The 10,971-nt window shown below is 38.6% G+C and overlaps 1 protein-coding gene across 1 annotated transcript in view; it reads left to right on the top strand.

The window, feature by feature from the left end:
- The first annotated feature begins 3,855 nt into the window (after positions 1 to 3,855).
- Positions 3,856 to 10,971, top strand: part of LOC129764735 (transcription factor AP-2-epsilon) — a 431,999-nt gene continuing 424,883 nt past the window's right edge. The window contains exon 1 of the mRNA XM_055764161.1: positions 3,856 to 4,039. The gene's annotated coding sequence lies outside the window, so the exon portion shown is untranslated. The remainder of the gene's footprint in view (positions 4,040 to 10,971) is intronic.

Raw genomic sequence — 10,971 nt, 5'->3', positions numbered from 1 at the left:
TGGTTCTATAGTTATGAAACACTAGGATTTTAGTTTTATGAATGTTTCGCGCCTGAACACAACAATCAAGTTCAAATGGCCAGTCTTTTAAATAAAGATAGTTATTATATCTTACAGTATATACTTCAATTAAACTGACTTGAGTGGTTCTATAGTTGTGAAACGCAGTGTATATATAATATGTAAATCTACAGTCTGGTAGCGATATCCATACTATTCTCTATTAGTTTACCAGGCCAGGCATAACAGTTTGAAATTGTTCGAATTTCAAATAAAAATTATAACTACTGATGTATTAACAATACAAAAAACTAAAAAATTATTTTAAAAAAAAACGATGCATCCTGAAATAATATTCGAAGTGGTAAACAAGTGGATTGCATAATATAACTGCGTTGTTCTACGTCGAAAATGCAGTAACCCCTTACAATTTTTTTAAATATCTATTCATGCCGTTATTTTCAAGACTATTAAATGGGAAAGTGTTAAAAAGAATTATTTAATTCAGTTCAAAAGAAGTATATCTAAGTCGGGTAAGCCTGGACAAATGGTAACGAACAAATCTCGATACCGGTCTGTAATTTTATTCAATGATTAGGGTAGGGTGAAGCATCGAGACACAAACAAGTTTTTGTAGCTAGCGAGTCAGAAGGGTAGAGTCCTCATGGAATTCTCTCGCTGGCATCGGGGATCGATCCCCATGTTATGCTTGTAGTACGAGAGAAAATTAACATAAAGCCTGTCCACATTAAATTTCGGACACTTTTCTTTCAGTGTAGTTTATGAAAAATTTCACAAATCAATGAAATATTTCACTTACATGACAGCTGAAACCCTCCTCTTTATTTCGATGTCCAACATGTTTACATTCTTTCTCAGTTTGGTAAAATGGCGTTGAATCAAGTGGAAGTACGCAAACGCATTTTGCGCGAACGGCAGCAAAATCCAACACTGTCGGTACGTGATCTCGCCAAGAAGCTAAAACTGCCGAAGAGTACCGTGTTTAGTGTGTGCAAATCGTTTGACCAGCGCTTAACTGTGGATCGGAAGGTTGGAAGCGGAACAAATCAAAATGTATGCTCCCGACAGATGGACCGAAAGGTGGTTGCCATTATTGAGAAACATCCCAACCTTTCAGTTAGAAATGTGGCTCGAAAGGTTGGAAATCGAAATCATATGTACAAAAAGTGAAGCAGAGGCACGGACTGAAGGCGTACAAAGTGAAAAAGGTTCCCAATCGTGATCATGAGAAAAATTTCACTGCAAAAAGCCGTGCTAAGGTGCTCTACACCCAGTTTTTTGCAAAAATGTTCATGCACCATTATGAACGATGAAACTTATGTTCTCGAAGACTTCAAACAGCTTCCGGGTCTCGCTTTTTATACTGCAATGTGAAAGAATGCCATAGCCGAGTGTTTCCGGACCAAGAAGCAGTCTAAATTCCCCAAAAAGTACTTGGTTTGGCAGGCCATATGCAGTTGTAGCCGAAAATCCAAATCTTTCGTCTCTACCGGCACTATCAACAAAGATGTCTACGAGAAGGAATGCCTCCAGAAGCGGTTGCTACCATTCATAAGAAGCCACGAATCTCCAGCGTTGTTTTGACCGGATTTGGCCTCTTGTCATTATGCAAAATCCATCCTGGAATGGTATAATGCACATGAGGTCAAATATGTGCCAAAAGCAGCAAATCCACAGAACAGTCCAGAACTTCGCCCAGTGGAAAAGTACTTGGCTCTGATTAAGCGAAAACTATTCGAAACTAAGAAGAAAGCGAATGGCATTAATGATTTCACGAGGAGATGGAAAAGCGCCGCCGCCAGCATATCTGAGGATACTGTACGGAACCTAATGGCAGATGTTCCCAAGAAGGTTCGTGAATTTTACAGACAACGTAATTAACATCTAAGTAAGTTTTCCTTGTTTTAGATATAAGTCTATTTTACTGAAATAAACAATCGGTTTTGTTGTATTACGTGAATTTATGTTTTACTGGCATCATCTTGGTATCCGAAATTTAACGTGAACAGGCTTTAGTGCATAATACTTAGTATTCGATATTTCAATTCGTACGACTGCTGATGTCGAAAAAGACACAATTGATGGACAGTCATCCTCTTTTGGGCTGACAGCCAATGAACGATCCATGATGGATTACCATCGTTTCAAAACATCGAATGACACAGTGCAGATACTGGGCTAAGTAGAAAGTTACTATTAACTATATCCATGAGCTTTTCGTTCTGTTTTATTTTTCTTATCACACTATAAACATACTTCTTATAAACGTGGGTTTGCAGAAAACAACAATTTAATTCGTGCAATGTGCAAGAGTGTGATTACCTGTCATATTTCTGACGCTCGGACTCGATTAACTCGCGCAACAATATGCAACAGCATCTGCTTTCCGCTGTCAGCCGTTCCCGTCGGCAACAAACATTGCGATTATTGAAAACAGTGCATATCGTATCTCATTTCGCCAATCCGTCGATGGCTGGAAGTTCCAAATCTAATCGCGTTCAATTTCTGGAAGCCATCACGCGCCGTTGCTTTGCTGCCAGCAGGAACCAAGTCTCGTGCAGCAAAAAGTGATTCCCGCAAAGGTCCGAAACTCCGTCGAAGTTGGAAAATTGTGTTTCTTTGTATTCGATGATGCTTGGTTTGTGGCTGAAGCGGTACACAGGGTGCAGCTTTCGGCAGGGGGAGATGACGTGGAAAAGCTTTTCCAGGCGGGAATGCTCGCAGTGCTCCGTCGGTGCGCTCCCACCGACAGGACGATGCTTCATACCAGCAAAACCGTGAAAATGTATCTGTTTTCCAAACTGTGACAGTCCTCGGGGCACACAAATACTAACACAGTGATGAAACGTTCAACGTTTTCGGGGGCCGAAATGTGACGGTTTGTGGAAACGTGATTTTTTACCCAAAAAATAATCAAATGGAATTACTTGGCCTTTTTGTTGAGATTTTAATGAAAATTGGTGATTATTCAAATTATAAGCAAAGCTAACATCACATATTTTATATTTTCCACAATCATTTGCTTCAGTCTCACACCGCGCTTTTCCGGGATGCTGCATCACATCTCGTCGATGCTCCAACATTTTCCTACCGACAGAGCGTAGAGTAACTATGTAAAGGATACCGGAGTTAACAGCAAAAACCATCGCCAATAGCAACGCTCGGGGGATGGGAATTCCCGACAACGGCAGTCAGAACGCGCCGCGTGGATGTTGCCGTTCAGCCCAGAAAACGGTAGCAGTAGTAACAGCAGAAAAGGTACACACCCCGAAGGGGTGGCCAATTGCCGAGGGCTTCTAAAATCGCTGCAGTCGCAGCGGAACGTCTATCGCGTAAGTTTGACTACGTGTAACCCGGAACGGACGAGAGAGCGTACGGAAAACGCGTGTGTTTGACTGTGTAATTTTACAGTTTTTTTTCATCTATCTGCTGCTGCTGCTGTATGTGCATTTGTGGGAAAAAGAGACCGTCGTAACATCTTTACATCCGCATTGACTGACTAACTGGAAAATTTATTCAAACTATCGGTTGAATTATTATTCGCGCCGATACGCGCTCCACTCCACTATCCAATAATTTAATCAGGTCGAACCTCGTCGAAATTAAAACCTAATTAATTACGCTGAGAACGCAATATTAATGAAAAGTGAAAATTATCTATACGCTGGGAGCGCCGAATAAAAAAAAAACGTTTGGGCGAAATATTCGTTAAAATCGCTATTTCATTAACTTGACCGGAAGTGATGCATGAGATTTAATGTATTTTTTTCTCGAACGCGTTCGTTTGTTCCGAGCTCATTATTGCACGCCGCCCCCGCATCGCGTCACCGAGCAGCCATAAGTGATGATTTGACATTAAAAATTGAATTATCGATGATTTTTGTGACAGTTATTGGGTCAGAATTGTAATTATTTTAAACGTTGGCTTTTGCCGGGACTTAATAATATCCACTGCCCTCGGAAGTTGATTAAAAATTCATTCTGTTTGCGAGTGCGGCCGCCGTGTGTTTGACAACCGGTGAGTATCGAAAATGAGCAATTGAACCTAGCCGTAGATATGCGGAAGGGCTGCGTCGGATTTGATATTGGATGGTCCGTGCTGCCGTCGGTGACCGGGTAGCGTTTGTTCGTTCCGACGGTGAAAGGACATCGTTTGTATTCCCTAGCATACTGCTCTTGTTTTCAATCCTATTCGATTTTGATTACCGTCGGGAACGGACTCGAATGTTTGTTAGATAATTTCGTTCCTGGTACATTTATTGTTTGCTATACAATTAATTGTCCTTATTTTGTATTCGCTGCATTTTCTCTAAATAAAATTGTAGTTTTCACATTATACTCCAATCGCCGGATGAACGAAAGAAAAGACAAATTGATGTAATATGTAAATTTTGAATTAAACATTGAGTTATAATAAACTTGAAAATTGGCCTTTTTATTGAATCCACTATTTTCCAAATAGTTTTTGAGTGGTGTAGCAACATGTGCGTTGCCATGATGGTGCACTTTTTCGAATGTTTCAAACGATTCAATTGTTGTCGAGAGAAAGACTCTGTCATGGATTCACTCGGTTCATCAGTTCATAATGGATGACATTCTCCCGATTTTTACATGCTTTTTTGCGCATGACACAATTCGTAACAATTCGATGCAAAAACTACTTTATGATGACGCTTAAGTTATATCAAGTAGTGAGCAATGTTATGCTAAATTAGTGAAACTTGACTATCACTCTATCTTATTCTCAGATATCGATCGGATATTGCAAACAATACCGCTGTGATATTCCAAATACAGGTTTCGGCAGCATAACTTCCTTTTTTAAAATGCGCGCCACTCTGCAGTACAAACCATCCGTACTATAAATTAATAAAAAGTATAGTATAAACAGTATAATATTATGGTTATGATTTTATTATTTTTCTTCATATCCTATAGTTACATTTAGGTGCCTATTCTATCAAATACCTTCTAAAAATCGTACTCAATTCGAGCGAGGAAAGTGTGACGGGGCGTCCAAAGTGTTAATTTGGCCCCGTTGGCTTCCGTCTCAGACCGCAAATCAATTGTTACAAGGGTCACTGCATTCAGACAAACTGCAAAGTCACAGTGTGGTGTGCAATTTCCTCAGCTGGAATTATTGGTCCGTGGTTTTTTGAGGAAAATGAGGTTACAGTGACAGTGAATTCGGAACGGTATGTAAACATGCTACATTTTTTTTCCTACGGCTAAAAAATTTGGATTTGGGGGACACTTGGTTCCAACAAGACGGTGCAACAGCACACACTTCAAGAGCATCGATGGCTGTTTTGAGGGAACACTTTCCAGAGCGCCTTATCTCAATTAGAGGCGATTTGGAATGGCCGGCACGCTCTCCCGATCTGTCCCCTTGTGATTTTTTTCTATGGGGTTTTTTGAAATCCCGTGTTTATGTGAACCGTCCAAGAACCCTACAAGATTTGAAGACCAACATCCAAGAAGAAATTGCCAACATAACACCTGCTATGCTAACAAGAGTCATGACAAACGCCAGAAATCGGTTTAAGCAATGTATGGAGAATGGAGGACGTCACCTAACAGATTTGATCTTCAAAACAATGTAAATGAAAACTTTAGACATGTACCTACATTATAAAAAATGAAAACATATTTTCCGATGCATACAATAGTTTTTATTGAGTTTTGAAAAAAGGAAGTTATGCTGCCGCACCCTGTACAAACTCAGCCTATAAGCACTGACAGTGAGCTATATGACCTGACAGAAAATAAGTGGCAAACGAATAAGAACCGAATGAAGCGTTACACACTGAATTCTTTCTGATGCGGGCGCGCAAAAAAAAGTAGTTTCGGACAAATCGCGTAAAAAATTGCGTACCGTTTTGTCTCAAGCTCCGTTTTGGCCATTAAACAGTGTCTCATCACTCAAAATGGTACTTTTTCGAGAGATTAATTTGTGTTTGGATACAATAGAGCCTTCTTTTTCATTTGACTTCAAAAAAATTGATTTACAAATATATTTTCATGGTGAAAAACTAAAAATTACATTAATCACATTTGTCTGAAATTCCGAACACTATTTATGTCACTGATTCATATTCCGAACACTTTTGTCTCAATTTCCGAACAGCAAAAATATTTTTTTAAATCATAACTTTTGAACTATTGGACCGATTCAGATGATCGATATATATAGCAAACTCACAAAAAATTGGATTTTGTTTTCGTAATCGTTATCGTTATCGATTGTGCTTGTTTTTTTTAGTTTACATGGTTTCGTGACCAAAGGCGCTATATTTTTTATATTTTTTTTGAAAGCTGAAGATTTTTACATAACTTATCCAAAAATCAGAGATGTGTTTTTTATCGTTTTTGAGTTATTTTTTTCAAAGTTAACATGATTTAGTCATCGTTCGATATTCCCATGCGACTAGACGAGATCTATGCGAATACGATTCGATTTTTTGCAAATTCAATATTTTTTTCAAAGAATACTAGAATACTATGATAACTTTTGATCTCCTGAACCGATTCAGATGATCGACATATCAAATCAAAGCCAATGAGCTAGTCTTGTTTGAAAAAAATATTACACTCTGAATAAAAATTAATTTTGTTTTCGTAATTATTGATTATATTTGTTTTTTATAGCTTACGTTTCGTTTCGGGACCAAGGGCGCCATATTTTTTAAATATTTTTTTTCCAGAAAGCTGAGGTTTTTTTCACAAAATATATCCCAATACCAGAGAGGTGTTACTTTTCGTTTTTAAGTTATGATTTTTCAAAGTTAACATGTTTTCAGTTTTCGTTCAATATTTCTATGCGACTAGAATGGATGTATGTGACTATAATCCAATTAATTGGCAAATGTGTTATTTTTTCAAAAAAGGCTAGCTAGTAGGCTTTATTTTGATATATCGATGGGATGGGATTCTGCTATCTGGATCTGTGGATGGAATAGTAGAAATATTCTATGACAAGCTATACTCAGTGCTTAATGACTAAGTACCACGGAAGAGACGAATATGCCACACTTCCAGTAAGCCATGGTGGAACTCAGAACTACGACATCTCCGTAATACCCTCAGGAAGTCCTGTCGTCGTTTCTTCATTTCCAAATCGGAGCGTGATCGTGAATATCTTCGTGAAATTGAAATGTCGTATAAAGCAGTGCTATCGTCCGCCTTCGGTGATTACCTATCCAGGATCCAAGCCAGAATCCATCGCGCTTCTGGAACTTTGTAAAACAGCGGCAAACTTCTACTAGCATCCCACGTAACGTCACCTTCAAAGATGTACAAGCTCACACGAATGCGGACGCTGCTAATCTGTTTGCTTTGTTTTTTGAGGGCGTATTTAGCAAAGCGTCACCTGTACCAAAAAAGGACTGTTTTGATCACATTTCTCATCATAAAATAAACCTGCCCGTTATACAGTTTCCCGTGAACGAAGTAATGAAAGCCGTAAAAGACCTTGATGCTGAAAAGGGTACGTCACCGCACTGTCCCGCGAAACGGAAACGAGGCGGCAAGTTGACGCGGTGTATGTCGGCTTGGCGAAAGCCTTCGATACTGTCCCGCACATTCTAGTAGTTGAAAAACTGAAGTGCATAGGCTTTCCAAATTCAATAACAGAGTGGATTTTCTCGTACCTTCGCGATCGCAGTGCATATGTTGTTGTCAACTCAGCTAGATCTCGCAGTTTCGACATCACATCTGGTGTACCACAGGGTAGCGTTTTGGGACCACTGTTATTTATCATCTTCATAAACGACTTATGTTTACTGCTTTCATTTGAGACAAAATATATGTGAGTCTCTTGAAAAATTGATATGTGAGAGATTGGATTCTATGACAAGTTCATTTTTAACATTTACCGCGCAGAATAATTTAGCTGCAAGGAATGATTCGCTCAATGAACCTGGTGCAATTCCTTCTGAATCGCATCAAAACATTCTTAAACGGAAGAAACGAAAATATCAGAACAATAATAACGATGATGTCATTCAAAATAACATAAGTTTCGCGGATGTAGTAAAAAGTTCCAACAATGGTAATGATAATAATATAAAAAGCAATAGTATCAAGCAAAATAGTCGTAAGACTCAGTCGGTTATTGTAATAAAACCCAGAGTCCATACAAGCTTGCGAGGAAACTCGTAAGCATTTAAAAACGAAACTAGATCCAAAAACACACAAAATTGGTAATTTTAGGAATGGTAGAGATGGTTCCATCATTGTTGAGTGTTCAACTGGAGCCAACATAAATGATGTCAAAAATGATATTGAAAGCAATTTGGGTGAAAATTATCATGCTGTTGTTCCCATATCGGTGCCAAGATTAAAAATTGCCGACGTTTTCATTGACTATTTAAAGAGTCAAAATGAAAACATCGCAATTAAAGATGTAAAAGTTTTGAAAGTTTTCGAAAATCCACGCTTCACATACAACAAGTATAGCGCTATGATTGAAGTAGATGTTGACACATATAATAATTTACTGAGTGCGAAAAAATAAATGTGGGGTTTGATCGGTGCTCCGTAGTTCCCGCGATTAGTGTGTTAAGATGCTTCAAATGCGGAGAATTTGGACATAAGAGCACGGATTGCAAACAAAATTGTGAAACGTGTTCTAGGTGTAGTCAGAAACACAAGACATCTGAGTGCAGGTCAACTGTATTGGAATGTGTTAATTGTTTGAAAATGAATAGAGAACGTAAAATGAATTTGGACGTCAACCATGCCGCATTTAGTTCTGAATGTTTAGTATACAAAAGACTTTATGAATTGAAAAAAGGCAGCTTACATTTCAATAAATAGCAACCATGTTCCAGAAGAATTGTGAATCAATTTCATGTTCTGTATTTAAATATTGCGGGGTTGTCAACAAACTACGTAGCATTACGTCAGATTGTTGAGGAAAAGCGTCCACTTTTAGTTTTATTATCAGAAACGCATATTGTTGAAATTGAATCATTTGATCAATATAGTATTCCGGGATATAATGTTGTTGCTTGTTTATCACATTCTAGACATACTGGCGGTGTTGCCATTTATGTCAAAGAATCAGTTCACTTCAATCTTCGCCTCAACGAAGTTATTGATGGAAACTGGTTTTTGGGCATTACAGTTGAACGTGGCATGAAGATGGGTAATTATGGTGTTTTGTATCATAGCCCCAGCTCAAGTGACCAGCGTTTTGTTGAAATTTTAGAAAACTGGCTCGAAATGTTCCTTGATTCAAAAGTTTTTTTTTACCCCATTTATTTATTTAAGGCTCATTAGCATTTTAGCTGTAACAGAGCCGAGTTTTAATCGTGTACATGTCACATGGTTATCATATCTATAATTAGCACATTACACAGTTGCCATTCGCCAGTATTCCTTCTATACCATTACATATGGTACATTCACACAGTAGCCATTTAGGCGTAAGGGTATTCTTTCTGTTCTTCCATTATCCAGTTGGACCACCGGACAGCGGAGACAGTTTTTTGATCATTGTTGAGTTATTTATAGAACAGTAGCCCGATGTGTCTGGCAGAGCAGAGCAGTTGTATGGATGAATCGATCTTATTTCGACCGTGGATCGATCTCCATCGCTGATGATTGTTGCGTGGACGTAGCTATTCTGTAACAACACAAAGATGGTCAATGAGGGCCCTGAGTTTTGAACTCACGATCGATCGCTTACTAAGCGAACGCGCAACCAATGTGGCTACGGAGACCCCCGATTCAAAAGTTATGAATTTTAGAAAAAAGTCATTTTTAGCAAAAATGCGTAAAAATGGATTTTTCAGATCACCCTAAAATGCCCAACAAAAAAATAAAAAAAAATACGAGTCTAATAATTTGCGATACAGAAAAAAAATACCGCTTTTCAAGAAAATCAGAGAACCACTATATCGGTTTAACATGGAATGGCTGATTAGTATGTTCTAAAAGTCTTTCGAAGACAGTTATACAGTATACAGTGATAGACATTCGTTTATTTAGCCGCAATTGGAAAAAACTTGAAACACTTAACACAACAACAAGGAATGTTTCATGTCGGGATACTTATTTGCTGTAGTGGTAGTATATTGAGGTCAATTTTATTGAAAGGACGCGCGTCACAATCGCACACACACAAGGCGGCATCGGTGGATATAAACATTCAAACGTCGTTTTTTCCCGAGACATACGTTTAGCCGCAGGGCATAACAATCAGGTTTTCGCATAATCACCAAGCCTTTATCTGTCTTTTTTGAAAAAATTCTTGGGAATTTTCAATTTACAAGGTAAATATTAGATGTGCAACGTAAGAAGTTAGTCAGATTAGTGATTTACGTAGAATTTAAAGGAATGGCGAAAGGTATTCTATTGACGGAAGAGGGGCGGAAAATAATAAAGATATTCAGTGAACAAAAGTTTTCTAATCGCTCGATCGTAACAAAAATTGGTCGATCTGAGAAAGTGGTACGGAATTTCTTTGCCTGAAATATGGGATATGACGACCAACAAATGGGAACACCAAAGTTACCAAAGGTCGAATAAGACTCGAAGCAACCAGGAAACGATGTCCTGCTCACACATTAAGGCAGAATCGGTTGTTCCAGTAACAAAGAGGTATATTGCGCGCATCTTGAACGAGTCACCAAACACCATGTGGAAGAAACCATAAGGGAAGCCGAAACTGACCGCCACCCATAAACAGAACCATCTCATACATGGAATGGAAACTAGAATGAAGAAATGTTGTATTTTCCGGCGAAAAAAGTTCAGTTTGGATGGTGTGGACTGTTACAGTTGCTATTGGTACAATTTAAGTCAACGGCATGTCGTGAGATCGAAGCTAAACTTTGGGGGCGGAAGTTTGACAGTGTGGGGAGCCGATTCCTATCACAGAAAACTTCCCATTTGTTTCATTTTCACCCGAATGAACTCCGAAAAGTATCTTCAATTACTGGAGGA

Source organism: Toxorhynchites rutilus, chromosome 2, assembly GCF_029784135.1.
Source record: "Toxorhynchites rutilus septentrionalis strain SRP chromosome 2, ASM2978413v1, whole genome shotgun sequence".
NCBI classification, from domain to species: Eukaryota; Metazoa; Arthropoda; class Insecta; order Diptera; family Culicidae; genus Toxorhynchites; species Toxorhynchites rutilus.
The sequence above is the reverse complement of the archived record's forward strand: the minus strand, read 5'-3'. Positions and strand labels throughout refer to the sequence as shown.